The sequence below is a fragment of the Hirundo rustica genome, chromosome 2, assembly GCF_015227805.2.
Source record: "Hirundo rustica isolate bHirRus1 chromosome 2, bHirRus1.pri.v3, whole genome shotgun sequence".
In the NCBI taxonomy this organism is placed as follows: domain Eukaryota; kingdom Metazoa; phylum Chordata; class Aves; order Passeriformes; family Hirundinidae; genus Hirundo; species Hirundo rustica.
This window is the reverse complement of record NC_053451.1, coordinates 109,209,161-109,228,120: the sequence shown is the minus strand read 5'-3', so window position 1 is coordinate 109,228,120 and position 18,960 is coordinate 109,209,161. Positions and strand designations below refer to the sequence as shown.

The window sequence follows — 18,960 nt, the reverse complement described above, 5'->3', positions numbered from 1 at the left end:
TGACAGTAGCGCAGTGTTGAAAGATTTGACGAAAGGACTCCATACTCAGAAAAACTATACCACTTATTTTCTTGGAAATTATAGTTATGGAGATCTAAGAGGACACTCTTCCAGATAGTGTTTTTACTGTTTTAGCACCTGAAATGATAATGGCTTTGCAAAAACTCCAGTGGCATTTTTTTTCAGGTACAATGGACGTTTTCTTCTTTTTTGTTTTGTTGTTGTTCTTTTTTCTTGTTGTTGTCGTTGATTTTTTTTTTTTTTTTCAGTAGCTGTTTGCTTGTGATAACAGCTCTCTACTGCTGCAAACTATGTCAGTATGTGCATATTTATTTTCTGTGCTTATGGTGATTCCAACTGTCATCTTAAAAAATAACCGTTTCTGTTCATAAAAAAGAGAATGGAGATGGACCAGAAGGTGCAGTAACAAAGGGAACAGAAGGATTGGGATGCCAGCTGAAATAATGTTGAGGTAGACTAGGACTGGGATTTAGGGAGGAATTGTAAATTGCCTCAGATGAAGGAAATCTGAGCTGATAGCTGAAAATATTGTGGCACAAAGATGTGAAGTCGTCTCTTACTAGCATAATGAAGAGACTGGGAAGGTGAGTGGGGGAGAGGAGTTAAGGGAAGATGTGTTGCCTGAGAAACTGATCCACAGAGAGGAAATTAACACTGTAACTCAGTGTCACAGCACCCAAGGTAACACCTACTGAAGTCTGATGGGAAGTTTGTGAAAGTTAGCTTTGCTTTAAGAGTTAATGAAGATGGGGAAATGCTTTGGAGTTATCCGCTGGGATCTAGATAATATACTCAAAGGTTGTTTCATGGTCAACAAAGTACCTAAAATTCATGTCCTCCGCTGGTGCGTCTTCTGTAGCAGCCTCTTTTTATGACTCCCTCCACTTCTCTTCCAAACTGAAGTCAGCTTTTTAGGGATATATTCTTTTGTTATCAGTGACTTGATTCAGAGCCCATACTAATACTAGCTGGAGCATGAATTGTTTTCCAGACATTTCTCTTAAGACTGGTTTTCAGTACTGATGTTGAAAATTGCTAAATGTTCATACAAATTTTACTGTTTCTATTTGCTAAATAATTTGTGGTTTTTTTAAACATTTTAGTATCCATGAAACTGTTTTATCCTTTTTAAGAGCTTTTTCTCTCCCTTCACCCTGCTGAGGTGCCTTCCAGATGTGATTTCCATGTCCCCCTCTGTCCCAAGCTGTCATCATCCCTTGATGTTCCTTGTTGGAGGCCCATTCAAACACACTCAGGTGAAATGGAAGTTAACATTTTGTCACTGCAATGGCAGTCACATTTTGTTGCATTCTCAGGATGAATTCTGCTCATGGTAAAGAATTATTCAGTGGGCCAATACAGGAGTTTCAGACTAATTTGTTAACAGCTCTACGTGAAAGGACTAAACTTCTCATTTGAGAACCCAAGCTGTCCAGTGTAGTCCACCAAAACAAAAAGACTACTCTGAAGAAATGCAAAAACAGATCTAGAACATTTTTTTTTTAAAATTAAAGCTTTTCAGGACATGATCACACTTAAATAATTTTTTTTTTTTTAATATCATATGTAAAATTCAAAAGAATAATACAATACAACTTAAATTATTCAATTGTGGTTAAAAGTTGAGATTCGTTCTCAGCATCATAATGGTTTGAGATACTGTAGTTGGAACTCAGTTTTTATTTTTCTCTTTTAAGTCGGCTTAATGAAAAACAGTCTCATTTTTTTAAGAACTTGATGTCAAGAGAAATACCCGCTTTTCAGCCTGTTGACTAATTAATTAATATTCAAAAGCTTATGCTCTGCTCATTTGCCACTCTGTTCAAAACCTTACAAAGAGATTATGGCAGATAATATTTGAAGAGGTTGTGTTAAACAGTCGTCAGCAAGGGTTCCTGTTTTCACTTCTGTGAGCTTTATAAAATCTGTATATTTTCTCTTGAGTGTTTAGCACTTGTGGAGCGTTTAGCGGGTTTGTGGGTACAGTAAGCTTGGTGGTCTTTCTGCCATTATCTCAGACATGACATAGTGATTGTGACCAGATTTTTTTTAAGACTAAAAAAATGACAGAAATGCTAACTCATAATTCTAAGAAAAATACAATACTTGGGGTACTCACCATAATTCTGAATTGTGAGAACTCGTAAAAATATCAGAGAATGTAAGGCTGTAATACATTTTAGAGAGTGTGCTATAATCCTTATGTTTCAGAGTTGCCTTCTTCTGCAACTTTGGTATCTATTGGGCATTTTCTGAAAATAACCCATTTAATTTAGCTATTTACAAGGCACATTATATGTTATTAACCTTGAATGTTATAATATTGATTTATTATGTTACTTTTCCCTTAAACAAAAATCAAAAATCAAAAAGTTTGCCCCTCCCTCCAGTCTTTTAATGATAGCCTTTATATCTTTATATATCTTTATATATATATTTTTATATATATATAAAAAAGACTATTTTTAAACTGTGGGATTTGTAAACTTAGGTTTTTTGGAGTTTACAATATTAAACAGTGCAATAAACCTTTGAGATGCACGGAAGGGTTTTGTGTGTGGAAATTAACTACTATGGAGTACTTATGTGAAGTAATTATAGTTTCCTATTAACAAGTGTTCATAAATTACATATATAATGTAAGTCATCTGCAAACTGAAGACTTAAATGAGGTTCAAATGAGGAAGAGATGGTCAGTTTGGAGATAAATAAATGTGTTTTCTCTACTACAGGGATGTCATGTAGCAGAGTGTGCAGCTGGTGCATAATCTGAATATCAAGTTTTGGAAGGTGTCAGACTGGTGTCATTGAGTGATCTGGAAACCAGATCATAACTGACCTAACACAGTCATAGGTTTCTGAAAAGCACCTGCCATATTCCGCTTGTGAGCTCTTGTTCTTATGGGAAGATGTAGCTCTGGGTCTTAGGAGTATTTTGATGTGCTGACTAAAGAGCTATGATAGTTGATAACAATAACCTTGAAGTGATGTATCCACAAGTAGTAGCTGAGATCTGAAAAGCCCTCTGGCATCTCATACCTGAAAAGTTTAAAACTGAACCCCTGCTATTCTTGATAACACTCACAAGAACATTGCAAGCAGAGAGTTGATATGAGTTTAGGGATCGGACTCCCCCAGTATACTTCTGGTATGAGATGTAATATGTTTACCAGCATGTACATATGAGATGTAAATGCTTACCAGCATGACCTCCAGAAGAGAAATAAGATCACTATACAGAACACGAACCCTCATATATTTAGTGAGAGTGACTGTGAGATTACATGTGTTGCTGTTTTGACCTATGATGAGTCCTGAGACTATGAAAAACACTTATAGCATGCCTCAAAATGTGATCACAATAAAGGTGACAGATTATTATTTATTACAGAGCTTTTTCCCACTAACTCTCATGTAACCATAGAAGAGTATATGTCACTTTTAAGCACTGAAATGTAAGTACCCCAAGGAAAACAAACAGAAAATATTTGTGTGTCGAAGCAATAACTGCTGCTTTTAAAGGTACACGAGGCCACATGACAATATTTTATGTTTCATAGCTGTAACAGCAGTTTCTTACTCCTCCTACAAACAGGACCTATATCTGAGCTGTGTTTCCGTCAAAATATCCCCTGACAGCAGCAACAGATGAGTGAGATGTTCACTTCATGAGCATTATTAAAGGAATGGTTTGTTACTAGTTTGAAATAACTCTATTAAGACTTCTAGATAGCCCTCTATGTCTTTAAGTGAGACAGAATTCAGTGCCTTTGATCAAAAGTTTTTTTTTTTTTTTTTTTTTTTTTCCAAGCGGCTGTGCCAGTTCTACTAAATTGACTTCCCATTAAAAAATTTGGAGTTTGCAAATGAAACTCAGCAAATGGCAAACTAATAGTAAATAAATAAACTATTAATAAAGTAATGATAAAGTAATTCTTTTTTTCAATAATAAACTTACTGAAAAAGTTCAGTCACCGAGGTGAGCAGCTCGTGCTGACACAATCCACAGCAGAGCACCCCTGTGACTGCCCCAACTCCTGAGGCTCCCTGGCATAATCATTATGAGGCTCTGCAAATGGGAGTGAGTGATTGCCAGGAAAATGCTTCATCTAGCTTGGAGATGTCATCGAGGTTAAGTCAGTCTATGTCCTGTGTCCAAACTGCTTCCAAAAAGGAAATAAGAGTGGCAATTATCTGATGGGAATGCAGACTCCACCTACTTAGTAGGGAAGTCTATTGCACTCTAGGGTTTGGGTTACAAATGTGAAGAAGAACACTTCCTACTCTGAAACAGCCCTCAGATTACTTTCCATTATTGATGTTTCAGGTAGGCAGTGATAAAACTGCAACAAAACGTCCAAGGGCAATCAAGAGACACTTCAAGTCTTTGAGATGACGAAGTAGGAGATCAGAGGCACAAGAAATGTTTTCCTCTATGCTTTCAGGCACAGGGAATGATGAGGGAAGAAACAGTAGATCAATACCTGGCTCCAAGCCCGGTGTCACCAGCAGAATTTTGGATTTTTGATCATGTGTCAGTTTACACAGCACTGAGCCTGCTGGCGACAGATGGGTACACCTGTCTCAAATGGGAAAAAGGATCTTTGTGCAGAAGGTGGCAGGACTCAATGAAAGAGTTTTGAATGGGGTAAAGGATAAACCAGGCTCATTGGAGAAAAGCCTGGGAGCAGCACAGCAACATTTGTGCTGTACAAGTGAGGTGCTTTGGTCTGCCATCTCCATGGAGGTGGGGGATAGAGTGTCATCCAACAGTAGAGATGGAAAGGTTACTGATGTGTTAGAAAATGTGGAAAATCCCAAAATTATCACATAGGAATTAAGGGTTCTCCCTCACAAAAGGGGGATATTTGCCAGAGTCTGCTGTTCTAAGAGGAGGAACTAAGTTCGTTTAAATAATTTAAATTCAACCCATCTGTAATACCTGAGATGTCGCTGAGGTTTTTCAGGATACAAGGAGAAAAACGCAGTATGGTTATCAGTCTGTAATGAGAGGTAAAACAACAAAAAAGGGTCTCTCACCATGAGTTATGGGCTGATGAACTGGAGTAGGAAGCATTATCTTTGTAGTAGTCTCTTTGTATTACACTTACGAGTCTTGTCTCCTAAGTGTAGATAGAGGACATCAGTCATAATCATTACAATGCTGACTAGAGTTTTCATGAGCAGATCACAAATTTGAAAAGAAACCATTCTTATCCCTACTAAGATGTTTCTGTGAATATTATGGAATAAAAGCAAAATACTTGCTATTTTTTCAGTAATATTTGTGAAAAGCAGTAAGTTACATGATTCTTGAGCCAAATAAACTCGTTATGTGCTGAACAAGATACACACTAAGATAAACACTCTTTATAGAAAAGCTGTGACAAAACCACTCCACCATTTCAGGTTTTGGTGAATTTTTACAACCCAAGCACAGTTGGTGGCATGTTTAAAGTCTTTTTGCAAACCATGCCTGAAGAGAACAAAAATTAAATGCATCAATATTGACTCTTTACAACATACAAGAATATCCTGAACATCCAGTGTTTACCTTGTACTAGTTAACAACTTTCCTTACAGCTGAAATAAGTATCTTCTATTGTAACCAGTAGAGGCCTTTTGAATGTTGACTAATGTAGTTGAATTCCAAAATTGAATTACTTAATTGTAAAAGTTTTCCAATTTAATATTAAGGATTTATCCACTATATTAGACATTCTTTCAGGCTTTAAAACATTTTTATAGCATTTGGATATTTTTTATTATGTAAATTTGCTGCAAGTTGTATGATTTTAAAATAATATTTTTTAATCTACATTTCAAGTTTTTATTGAAATTTTTCTGGTATTTTAATTGAATCTACAATACTCTCAGTAAACAACAGAGGCTGGATGTTTGAGTTCTGAGTTTGAGTTTTCCTGGTTTTTGTGATGTCAGAGTGAATTCCATGTCACAGGACTTTGCTTCTTCTCTCCATGTGTGAAAATTTTAAGTCAACATTTTGACAGAAATACCCTGTCTGTGAATAAAAATAAAAACATGATCCGGGTGAGGACTCATGGCCCAGAGGTCTTTATTCAGCCTCGACAGATTTTATCAGTCATACATTTCAAAAAAGAGCATGATAGTAGAATGTGATAAGCTTATTGCTAATAAATCCATATTGAATGAGAAATATTGTTGAGAAAGTTAATTTCTAAAGTCAATCTCTTTAAGCCTGTGATATAAACTTCTGTCCTATATCCTGAAATTGATACAAATTCATGTTATATTCTGGTAGAAAGCTTAATAAAGATGCAGTTGTTCTTCTAATTTAGGTCTGCTTTTTTTTTGTTTTGCTTGTTAGATGGAAGCTTCCTCTGGAGGTCAGCCTGTCCAACCTCCTGCTCACAGCAGGGCCTATCTCGGGGTTGGATCTAACTTCAAAGTTGGATCATGCTGCTTGGGGTCATATCCATCAAATTTTAAATATACAAATAAATTTTAATAGACTTTTCTTCTTTACTTTCCAAGGATGAGTTTTGCTTTAGTGCATACTTTTTATTGTTCATTGTGTGTGTGTGTGTGTGTGTGTGTGTGTGTGTGTGTGTGTATATATATATATATATAAAATTTTTTTTTTTTTTTTTTTGGGGGGTGGAAATTTTTATGAGTTTTTGGATAGATAATTTCTTATGACAGTCAAGTCTGCAAGAAGGTATGATTTTTTTAATTCTATAGTTTATAGCGAAATCACCCTAGGCAAAGTTTGATTAGATTTAATTTGGTGACTGCAAGTGAAACAAAAAATGCGGAAGTAATGGGCTCCAGTTACTGCAGTTGTAGTCAGTTTTTATATAAAAGTTAAAAATGGAATTATCTCTGCTGCAACATTAGACATAATAATAAAAATAATTTTTGCAGTCAGCTGAAGTAGCAGCAAAAGGCCTTAACTTTTAGTTAAAAGTTTCACAGAAAATGCATTTACTGATTTGTAATTTGTTTAATTCCATGAACTATTAAAAAAAATGCTGAGACTGAATAAAATTAAAGAATCTGATGAATATCAGCTGTGTTTTAAAGCAGAGGGTGTGTTAATTTAATATCAAAATCAGTAAAAAAAGCTTAGTTATGCTTTCCTATTTTTCTAAATCGCATCTATTGAGTAGCAGGTAGTTTAATGACAATTATAGCTCTTAATTTAGCTCAGTTATCACCATACACTATTTATTAATTTATTGGAAAAGGTACATAAAATATTCCAACATTTTGACTTAATTTCCCAATAAATATCAGTTGCCTTTTAAAATATGATCTATTTTTTCTAATTATATTTTCAAATTTTTGTTTCTAATTGCAGTGACACGTCTCCTACACTTAGCTTTATCAGTTAAAAATCCTATTAGAAAAACACTTGATAGTTAGCAAGAAGGACGAAGGATTTTTATGTCTTCACTATGTCATGACTGGCTTTAATACTGTGATTTCTGAGACTCCAGCATGTTTTGCTGCCAAGATGTCTTTTATTCAAAATACAGATAGCTCATGACCTTGCACTTTCACTGGAGTGTCTGAGCATGTATTTCCATTAAACCAGAAAACTATATGCTAATCCCTTGGATTTAGAATAAATTCTAAAGATTCTTTCTTGACCTCTTCACAGCCTTGAATAGATATATTCTATGTATGTGATACACTTCCTCATATTGTATTTTTGTTGCTATTCATCCTAAAAGTCTGGGTAAAATTACATTGTCCAAAATATTGAATGCACTCAAAATTGTTTTCAAGAATTCGTCTTCCTAGCAAAATTTCTTCTATTTTTTTTTTATTTTTATTTTTTTATTTTTTAATCTGCCTTTTTTGTCTCCATGTGGAAGTTTAAGATTTTTATATTTGTTCATGTATCCATATTAAAGTAACAAAAATTGGCATGGTAAACATAATTTAAGTTTAAGCAAGGTTTTTGGCATAGATTCCTTTGTAAAAATATACTGGTGATACAGGGGCTGGAAAAATTTACTAGAAGGTGAGTGGGAAATTGATATGGCTTGGCCTAAGTATTGAGATTAATGATGAATAACAAATAGTACCTTTGAAACAAAGGTAAATATTGAAAGAGAGTTTTATTTCTTTTCTCAAGTTTTGATCCTTAATATTTCATAATTTCTGATTATAAATATGAAGATAGTGTCTTGACCACTCTTATGCTGAATGCTTCAGTAAGTATGTGCATTGATTACAGAAGTTTTAACAAAATTGTTTTGGAAGGAATATTTAGGCAGTCAGACAAACTACAATGCGAGTTTTGGGTTGGGTTTGTTCATTCTTTTTTTGTTGTTTTTTTTATTTTCCTCACAAAAACCATTGTAAATTTGGCTTGGCATACTGATTATATGTGGAGTCATGTAAAAGTTGTAATGGTGTTCAGTATAGTTTTATTGTTGCACTCTCTCTAGAGAAGTAAAATTTTCATACTTCCTTTTAGCCCCTTTCCTCCTCCTGAATAACTGAGAAGTTTATTGATGAGTCAATAACTTGAAAACCAAGTCCTACTGCTTATTGAGGAAAACCTTCTGTTGCAGTAGAGACAAAGACAGTTGTTTCTTCATGCAGAATAGCCAAAATTTTATTCACATAGCTCATATTTATAGGAATAGCAGAAGACACTGTGTATGAATCTAATTGTCTACTAATGTATTGAAATTCAGTTCATTGGTTGGTAATGGTTAGTGCACATCTATCAAACTTTTTTCTTTCTAGATACGTTTGCATTTTTTCCTCACGTGTTCTCACAGGATAGACTTATTTTTACAGGTGCAAACAGTTTTCTCACAAGAATAGATTGTTATGCAAACTGATTTTCATTCTTGCGAATCTTTTCTCATGGGAACTTAACAGGCTAGCTATTGAGCCAAAAGAGCAAGGTCTGATTTTAAAAGGCCTTTCTTTTATAAGATTTTACTTATATGTAGCAAACTTCAGCATTTATTCTCATGCAGTCATGTTTGAAAATTTTCTTGGGAGGCATAACAACTCTACTTGAAAATTCTAAATAATTACTTCTTTCTACTTTCTCCTTCATTGATTATTTATCCACCGTTTTCTGAAGAGATGTTGGAAAATCTGTGAGTGGCAGTAAATTAGAGCAAAATACCTGTCGTTTCTGTTCTTTTACCAAAGTTAAAATTATTGAATATTTGAGATGATTATCCATGTAATAATATTCTTTACCAAGGTCAAAAGGTTCAATTTTCAAAGCAGCCCTATCATACTCTTCAACAATTTTTCATTTGAAAAGTCCAGCATTTCTTGGAGTAGGATCTTAGGACACTGTAATGTATTTCAAAGGAAAAGTAAAAGTTGTTGTGATGATGTAGTTACACTCTGCGTGATTAATGCTTTTATTCCCTGAAATTTGGTAAGCAACACGTTGGGGTTTTTTCTGAAGTTTCTTCAGCTTAACTGGAAATAAATGGTCACATAAAGCATAAATATTTTTTACTAAATTTATGTCATATATCTGTTTTATCTCTACACTGTAAAATGTGTCCTTTAGTTTAACACTTTCTGATAAGATTCAGAAGACATTTTAAGTCAATGCTAAAATGTCTTTAGTGCCAGTTAAGAAAGACTGCCAGATACAGGATTAGAGTGGTAAATTTCAGAAAAATTAAAAGGAGTCATTTAAAGGTTTACAGTCAGTCATTGTTAAAATTGAGAGTAATTATACAGGGAACCCTTGCTAGTTGCTAAGAAATGCTAAGAAGTTGAGTAAAGATATATCTACATTTGAAACAAGTAGTGAGAGTAAAGCATAATCAATTGACCTATGCTTGGAGATATAAACATTTTGAACAGAAAAAATATACATGTTTGAGATGTGAATGTACAAGCTTACTTGATAATTTATGTGCAACCAAAAGTCTGGTCAGAAGTAACATCCAATTAGTGCTTTACAAAAGAAATGCAACAGCAGTTACATTAGTAATAAGCAATGTCTTAAAGTGTAGTCAGATTTTATTGTACTGAATGCTGATACATCAGAGTATAGATGTGGGTCTCCTTGACATTTATATTCTTATTTTTATTTATTTATTTTTAAATTTCTAAATGAAAGCTTGCATTTTATGCCAAATGACTGTGACTGCATAGATACATGTAGTTTAGGATGAGGTGGGGAGGACATGATAACCAGCACTACACAGAATCTGGGCCAACAGAGAATATGGGGATAAAAAATAAAACTGGATTTTAGCAAGTACTGACTCAGGAATAGCTGTATGTACATCTTAACTTTGATCCATTCATTACCTTTAGGATGAAATAATTTCCATTACATTCCCCTAAAACACATTGTCAGAGTCTGTGCAATGCTGCAACTAATAAATGCTTCTATTAAAAACATGGTATATGCAATAAGGCTTTTCACTAAATAGGGAGACTAGGTTGATCTCCCTTGATTTTGTTTTCAAATTACTTTGAGATACAAACAAATTAGAACACTTTGAAATTCACTGTTCCCCAGTCAGCAGTAAAGAAAACAACACAAATTAAATTAACCTGATGATGCGGCTGAGTCTCAAGTTGAGATGGAATCTGTGTTTCAGTCAGCTTGGTCCCAGATAGGTTTCTTAGCATCCACAGTCACTTTTGAGGACTTTTAAGGAGTGTTTTTCAACAGGAATATCTGACATTACAAGTAATATGGAGTTCAGAGGAACATACTGTCAATTAGCTCTGAGTCTCAGCAAGTGAGACTTTATTGTCTACATCATTGTACACCACCATTAAGGGCAGATGTTGCATGCAATTAATTGGCAATTTTCCAATTACTTTGGTTTCATGTGTGGCATGGAAATGTCACATTCCACTCAAAAGAAGTTCAGCTTCTCTAAAGCTGCTCTATGAAGACAGTGATTCACGTGTGAGGATGATGAAAGAATACTCCGACTCAGATGTGTGTCAAAGCGTGTGTGATGACTTCTGTGGTTCAGATTACTATTTAAATATTAATGACTTACAGGAAATCTATGTTTTAAAAAGAACAACAAAAAAGAACCCCATGGGTTTTGTTTTTGCATGCCTCTGCACTCCAATGTGGAATGGCACAGTTTTCAGTGTCAGGATGTGAGTTCCTACTGGCTATTGGCATAAATTAGGGGCAACTCAATCCCTTCCTCTCTCATCTTACTTTTCTATTTGTAGCATGACGATTTCTTTTCATGTTTCTTTGCTTTCCAGGCATAATTTCTAGAATCTTTTTTAAGCAGAATTCATACTGCTAAATGCCAGGGATGTCGGAGGTAAACATTTCACAGCAAATTAACATAAGGTAATCTATGATTATGCTGACAAAAATGGGGATAAATAGCACTGGAATTTTTTTTAGAGGTTTTGTTGTTGTTGTTGTTGGGTTGGGTTTCGTTTTTTGGGGGTTTCAATACCATTTACCTAAGCAGGAATAATAGTGAAGTGTCAGCTTAAAATAAATGATAATTTAATGGTATATATAAATACCTAGGCAACCAATCTACAGATGTTGGTTTCAAAAGAGACAGAGGTACATATCTGAGTATTATCTATATAATATTTTGTGTTTAATTGAATAAGTGTGCAGATTACTTTCTTTTTAATTTTTAATCTTTCCATTTAATACATCTACTTTATCTCATTCTTTCAAGGTGTGGTCATTGGTAATCTTACCTGATTTAAAAAGATTGTAAAATTGTATTTTCTTTACAAAAATACATTAAAATACATTAAATTTTTGTGGGCAGTCTCAGTAAAAATAAGCTCTCTGATTTTTCTCTATTGAGGAAAAATTGGAGTAAGATTTACTTCTTACACAAATTCTAGGTAGGTCCTTCTAGAAGCAATAACATTAAGTAATAATGGAACATGACCTTGTGATCTGAAGCAAAGACAGCTTTGTACTCTGTCTGCTCCCATAAATTTTTACAATTTATCTTATGAAGTAGGAAATAATTGAAAATAACGTAAATGGGAAATTGCACAGAGACGGTCAGAACAAATTCCATAAATCCTGCCTAGCCAGTTTTATCACCTCTCACTATGCTAAACATGGAAATTGCAGCTTGCAACCTTTTACAGTCTCAAAATAGCGGTTTTCAGTAATGACGGTGTCTCCTGTAATCTGTAGGCAGATGTTACGGGGTCAATGGGTTTTCTGTTTCTCTTTACAAGGAGTTCACAGCTGATGTACTCTGCTTCACTGCAGAGGGGTGTCATTCCTAGAAAAAAAAAAAAAAAAATCAGAGAACTTATAGATGATTTTAACATTTATCAGTTATACTTTGACATGGTTATTCTGGCTAATATATCTTTCAAAGGGTTTTTATGCTACTGTTATGAAAAGCCAAAAGTAACAGTCTTTAAAACAGGTTTTCAGGCAGACAAGGGTTTTGGGGTTTTTTGTTTTTTTTTTCCTTTTTGGAAACTTATCACTAAGATGAAGATATGACACCATCACTATTTCCATACCAGCACTGGAAATTTACCAACAGATGTCTCCCTGCTAGAGGACTGAGATAGACAGCAACAGAGGTGAAAAAAGTGTAACTCATTAATATCTGTAATACTGTAAAGACATCAAAAGTACAGTGAACTTTCAATGGCTTGATAACTCTTGTTAGAGTTTAGTAAAGTGGCTTACCAGTTCCATTACTGGATCCATTAGTGACCAGGAGCTGTCTTCTTGGTGGGATTGCGGGAGTGCCTTATCTCTTTTTCTTTATTTTCTAGCAGATATTTATATAGTTTGAGTGTCTTTGTCTATAGAGACTTTTTATGTTCCAGGGGTGTATATGAAAGATTTTCTTTTGGATTTTTACTCTTGGATTTTTTAGTTTTCACTGCATTGGGTGTAACCTTGGTGTTTTTGAAGAGGCAAGGAAAGGCTATAGATAAACGAGAGGTACAGACATAAATTTGGATATACATAATAAAGTAGTATAAAATTTGCAGTAACACTGAAATACTTCCCCAAAACAATGGAATTCTCTGCCTTCTCCTGAGCACTTCTCTCATTACATTATACCAGTGCACACATGCATATACATATACTCACATATATTTATAGCAATTGCTGGTGCATTTGTTTTGTTACTCCTGCGCTTAGTATGTATGTAATCAGCATGGATCTGCTGAGTACTGGTTTAGTTCAGAGTAGTGACCGCAGGACTTGACGTCAGAGGTCATAAATCAATCTTATACTTCTGGAAACCACTGTATTCTTAATGCTGTGGTATCCATCACTATCCCATGTAGAGAAAAGTTTGGGGCAGGAAACCCCACGTGGACACAGACCTGTGTTTTGAAAGTTTATTTCATTCACTGCAGTGTATAAATTTTAATACTGTGATTTTAATGCATTTTTGATGGAAGTGTTCATTTAGCCTACACCTCAGAACTGTGGCCGTTTGCTCTGAGGTCATTTTGCCGCTGAGGTTGAGGTCAGGAGCTTCCCATGTGCAACATGTTGCCAGGCTACAACCTCAGTTATTGCTCAAGTATTTGCAGCATTTAATTTGTCGTACTGTTGCTAAGGCAACTAGCTTATAACAAATTTCAGTTTGCATTTATAGATGGAAGGAGCTGATGAGTTGCATTTCTTAGTCTCTCAGCACTGTTCCAGAACTGTCTTTAGGTTTGCTGGAGTTCTTCTAAATGCTAACTTTAACTGACATCTATAAATTTTTTTCACTATACCTGAGCTCTCTTCTATCTTTTGTGAGACCGCATCAAGCTTTCCTTTGCATTCTTTTTTGATCATGCAGGAGGAATCTACACATTGTATTTGTATGAAATTGCTGGAAAAATTCCAGGTGTTTTGTGTGAATGTATTTTATCCAGTTATAAGTTTTCTGTCTCTGTCTTACAGTTCCAAACTTGAGTCATTTTTATTATGAACCTTGTGCAGCCTGGCCTGTAACAAATTCACTAATGTTATATTTTGTGTGAACAATCTCCAGGCATATACAGCAATGATTTTGATTGACTGTTCCTTACTGCAGTTTGTGATTACTTGGAGAGAGTCACCCTTGATAGAATTAGATACTTTACCTACTCATTCTTCCTCAGTTGTTCCCTGAGTTGCAATAGCATCACAGCTGACAGCAAAATTAATATCTTTCCTTGTCAACAGAGATGCCTCTTTCCTCATGCTTTGTCTTCCAGAGTTCGCACAATCTACTTTACATTTTATGTTGGCTTTTATTTGTGCAATTTACTTTGTCATCAACCCAGAATTCTCAAGTTCCTCTTTCCTGGCACAAGGAAAACAGTTATTACTTTGCCCTTTAAGCATTAATTTTCTCCATTTGTTGTCAAATATTGTACTGTTACATTCTGGAGACCTGAATAGTAATTAGCTCCACAGTTCCTTTCCAACATTAGACCAAATGGATAATAATAAATATATAATGACCTAGAAAAGGAATTATTTTTTCATTAATTACTTTATATTGGAAGTGCAAACAGATGTCTAGTAGTAATAGAGTATTGTCATGCTTTACTGGCAGTTCTAAGATATCACAAATGTTTCCCACCTGTTCTTCAGTATTTGTTAAATTAGTTTTGCCTTTAAAGAACATTGGTATTTACAGAGGAATAAGTGCAAGGCCTTTGCAGACTTGCAACCTTCCTTCTTAATGTGGCTTTTGTGTATAGTATTCATGAACCAGATAATTTGATGGAGTGAATCAGCCTTAATGCTTCCTATTTTATAAAATTTTAAGAATTTAATGAAATTTCATTTTCATTAATACATGAAAATTACTAAATTTTATAAAAAGAATGAGAAAGTTACTTTGCAGTTCTTCAGGCATGTAACTGAATGAATTTACTACAAGCTCTGAAAACTAATGGAAGATACAACAAGGCAGCTGTCAGATAAAGGTTGCAATAATTAATAAGATTTTTCAAATTATCTAGGAATCTTATTAATAAAACAGACTATCATAAAGTATTTAAGAGGTTCCCCGTAGGGGGAGAATGAAATGGCAGTTTTCTCTGGAGAATGGTGAAGGGGAAATCAGCTTACTTGCAGTTTAAGACCTCTGCCAGTGTTTTAGGCAGGTTTAAAGACATTTCTGGTGAAGCACAGAGTTAATGCAACAGTTCCTAGAGTGTGTTTGTCCATTATTCCTTAATATTCCTTCTACCACCTGGAGGAAGTGGTAGAAGAAATGCACAACTCCACTTTTATTTTCCCTTTGACAGTATTTACTCATATATGATACTAGTCTTTCCACTGTCCTTGTGCACATAACAGGGGAGACAGAATTGCTGTGTTTTAACCTCAGCCAGCAGCAAAATACCGCACAGCCACTGGCTCACACCTCCTCTCCCTGGGTGAAATGGGGAAGAGAATCAGAAAATAAAAGGTAAAAGTACAAGGTTGAGATAAGAATGGCTTAGTATTTGAAAACAAATTAAATGTAATTGTAGTGGTAGAAATAATGATAATACTTATTATACATTATTATTATTACTATTATTAGTAACAATATTAGTAATGATAATAAGTAATAAAGCAAAAGGGGACAGAGGGAGAGTGCGAGTGGGAGAGATATAGCTCAAGAAAGACAAGCGATGCACAATACCCATCTGCTTCCAAGCTCCTGTCAACTCCCCCCAGTTTATAAATGGGGCATTATGTTCTGTGGTATGGAATATCCCACTGGCCACTCAGGGTCAGCTGCCCTGGCTAAGCTCCCTCCTACTTTATCTTCTTGTACACCTGCTCACTGGCAGAACATGGGAAATTGAAAATTCCTTGACCTAACAGAAATGCTACTTAGCAACAACTAAAACATCAGTGTGTTATCAACATTATTCTCATCTTAAATCCAAAACATTCTTGGTCAGAGAGCAAGAACAGTGTTGTACCCACCTGTGCTTTGTGTTTACAGGAGTGTTAGCTGTGTGTGTGTGCTGGAAAAGGTTCTGCTTTTATCTTGTCAGATCTGGGTGTCAGCCACATGAAAACTCATGAGCACATGTATGTGTTCATCCCCATGCCCATCAAGAATGTTTATTCACACATTCTAAAACTGGGAATGGAAAACAGTCACTCCTGGGATTTGGCTACCTCTTACAGTCTTAGATCTTTCTAGCTTCCCCAAGAGAAAGGGAAAAGCGACTTTGGATGGTGTTGATAATAAGAAAGAAAATAATTGGTATTCTTTCGTCTGCACTTTTCTTGTAATGGATTGTTTCTTAAAGAAAGTTTGTCTGGATTTGAAGCCTATTATCTGGATGCAAAATGTCTGTGTAGTTGCTATGTCTTAATCTCTTGGCAGTGGATACTGTTCATCCCTTAAAGCACCCTATTAAAAAAAAGTCTTTATTTAATGATCTACTACTCTGAAAAACATCACAGAAGTAAATAAAACTCCAATGATTTTCTAGAAATACAAGACAGCTGATGGGTGTAGGCTGGTAAGAACAGAAATTTTGTCCACGTTAATGATATAAAATGTCAAAACATTTTCTAAAGCCATCCAATTAGTTGTTCAGTACCTCCTGTCCACCCACTCATTTGTTCTTTCAGTAGCAAGGGATTTTTTCACTATTTCTGAAACTCTGCAATAATATCAGAATAAAGACTTGGCGAACTATAAGGAACATATGTTTTAATTTTAATTGACTTTTAGCCATAAAACACAAGTGGTATGATTTCTTAGAATAAATAATGATTTTAAGTACATTTTCCCCCAAACCTGGGTCCTTCAAAATTGGGATTATGTCCTTCAAATTATATATTATTATCATCATATAAGTATCATAATTATCATAAGATATCATTCAATTTTTTAGAATGTAGCTCTTTGTGATATTCCATGTGGAAAGCTCTAGTATTTGGTAAAAGAGAATTGGCTTTAGAAGATAAAGCAAATTAATTAGCAGTAGGACAGATAACACATATCTAAAAATGCTTATTAGATACTTGTTCATATGTTTGAACTTTCTTAAAAATAACATCTGTATTTCTAGAAATATATCTCAGCATTTTGAAGTCAAAATAGCTGCTCGATATACATGTGGTTTGTGGTGGTATTGTTGTTTTTTTTGGCTTTAGTCTTACAATGAAAATCACTTCCAGGTAAAATTTCTTCTGGTTACTTTTTTTTGTTTGTTTGTTTGTTTGTTTGTTTGTTTTCAGGAGTTCTAGAACTGGATTACTCCCTTCCAGGGTGCAACAGAGAGTTAAATCATCCATGTCAAAGGGCATTTTAGGACAAATTTATTTCTGTAAGAATATATATATGTTCCTATACTGAGAAAAAAATATAAGTTAAACATAAAATTATTATTCTCAATACTGACATGGGGGAAAATATTCATGTAGTGGGATATATAACTGGAAAGTCACTTCAGGAAATTACTTCAGTAGAACAGGTGTGTCTGGTTCTGTTCCGCACCACCACAAAGAGGTTTTTTTTTTTCCTCAGGGTGTTTTACTAATTCATCTGTTGTACCATGTTGTATTGATGGAAATGGTCATTGTAATATGTATTTTGAAATTTGCCACTGTTTGCCATAGAAAAGAAAGGAGTTTTCAAGGGAGTTTTATATTTTACAGATAACTGTATATTTTACAGTCATCTTTTTGTATTTTTCTAAGCAAATCAGTTTTAAAAAAATCTATATTTTTCCTTTTACATCTTGCAGCTAGTTAAAGATCTGAAAATTTTCTTCTGTGTAATTTAATTTTCTTTAAAAACTGTAAAAATGTTATGAATCTGGACCCATATCAATCATATTTTCCCTTGCTGAAACTCTAGCTAACATGGGAATTCTGCTTAGTCCCTCTTCTCCCTTGGGTTACTCTTTGTTATATAGCTGCAACAGATTGCTCGTATAAAATACGTAAATCCACAGTATAATTTTTCAATCCATTGTCATCATCCTTACCAAGAAATTTCTGTGATTAACTACTCTTCTAATACATTTCCATTGTCAGCTTTGCCACTCCTGATCACAAAGCTTTGACTCCACTGCGCATATACATTTCAGACTCGTGATTTGCTTCCTAGACTCTGCAAGGGTTCAACAAATGTTTGTAAATGTCTTCTTGTTTATCTACACATGCCCCTGATTGCATTAAGTGACCTTTCAAGTTTGTTCCATTTTAGTTTCCCCCGTGTACAGAGGAGAGCTGGTGGCAATTACCAGCTATGGCTCACCTGCACCTTTCAGTGTACTGCCCTCACTAAGGCTAAAGTCTGATACCTGCAAGGTGTGATCTAGGGGAGTAAATAATAAGTGAGATAATACAGTGAAAGCCAGCCCCATCTACTTCCCAAGTTGGGAACACTTATTTATGTGCATATGGTGAATTGGAATGGAAGGGTATAAAAAAATCTTATCATACTCAGATTTTTTCTGAAGCCACATAACTGGAAATCTGAATAAGTTCTGCAGAGTTGTTCTCTTCATGACCATGTTGATGACAGAAATGGGGATCCTATGCTTACCATTGCTCTTGAAAAGAATTTTTGAAAGGGATGATAAGAATGCAAGGATAAAAGGACAAACACCTTATTTGTGTCCTACTGTACTTCTAGTCTGAGATTTGTATCAAAAGCTTAGTTAAATTATTTCCTGTTGTTCTCTTTTTAAAAAGTCATTATAATTTTGGAGATATTTGAGTGATGGTGATTACATAGCCACTTCTGATGAGTTGTTTAAATGTTTGCTTAAATATTTCACTTATTAAATACTTTGCAAAAATTTTAATAAGTACAGCTAAAAAAACCTTGTGTTTTCTCTTCATTTAGAAGGATTAGTTTTTATTCCTTCTTCTAAGGCATTTAAATTTTTATGAATACATCTCTGTTTTCTTGGAAGTGGAGCAAGAAGAAAAGTGAGCTCTGTGAAAGGGTAACAGTGTGATTCAGGCTGGAGAGGCCAGAGTGGCTGAGGCTGGAA

The 18,960-nt window shown here is 34.7% G+C and overlaps 1 protein-coding gene across 6 annotated transcripts in view; it reads left to right on the top strand.

Annotated features, from left to right (window-relative positions):
- The window catches only part of DMD (dystrophin), a 1,060,860-nt gene that overhangs the window by 209,682 nt on the left and 832,218 nt on the right, over positions 1-18,960 (top strand). The window lies entirely within an intron of this gene.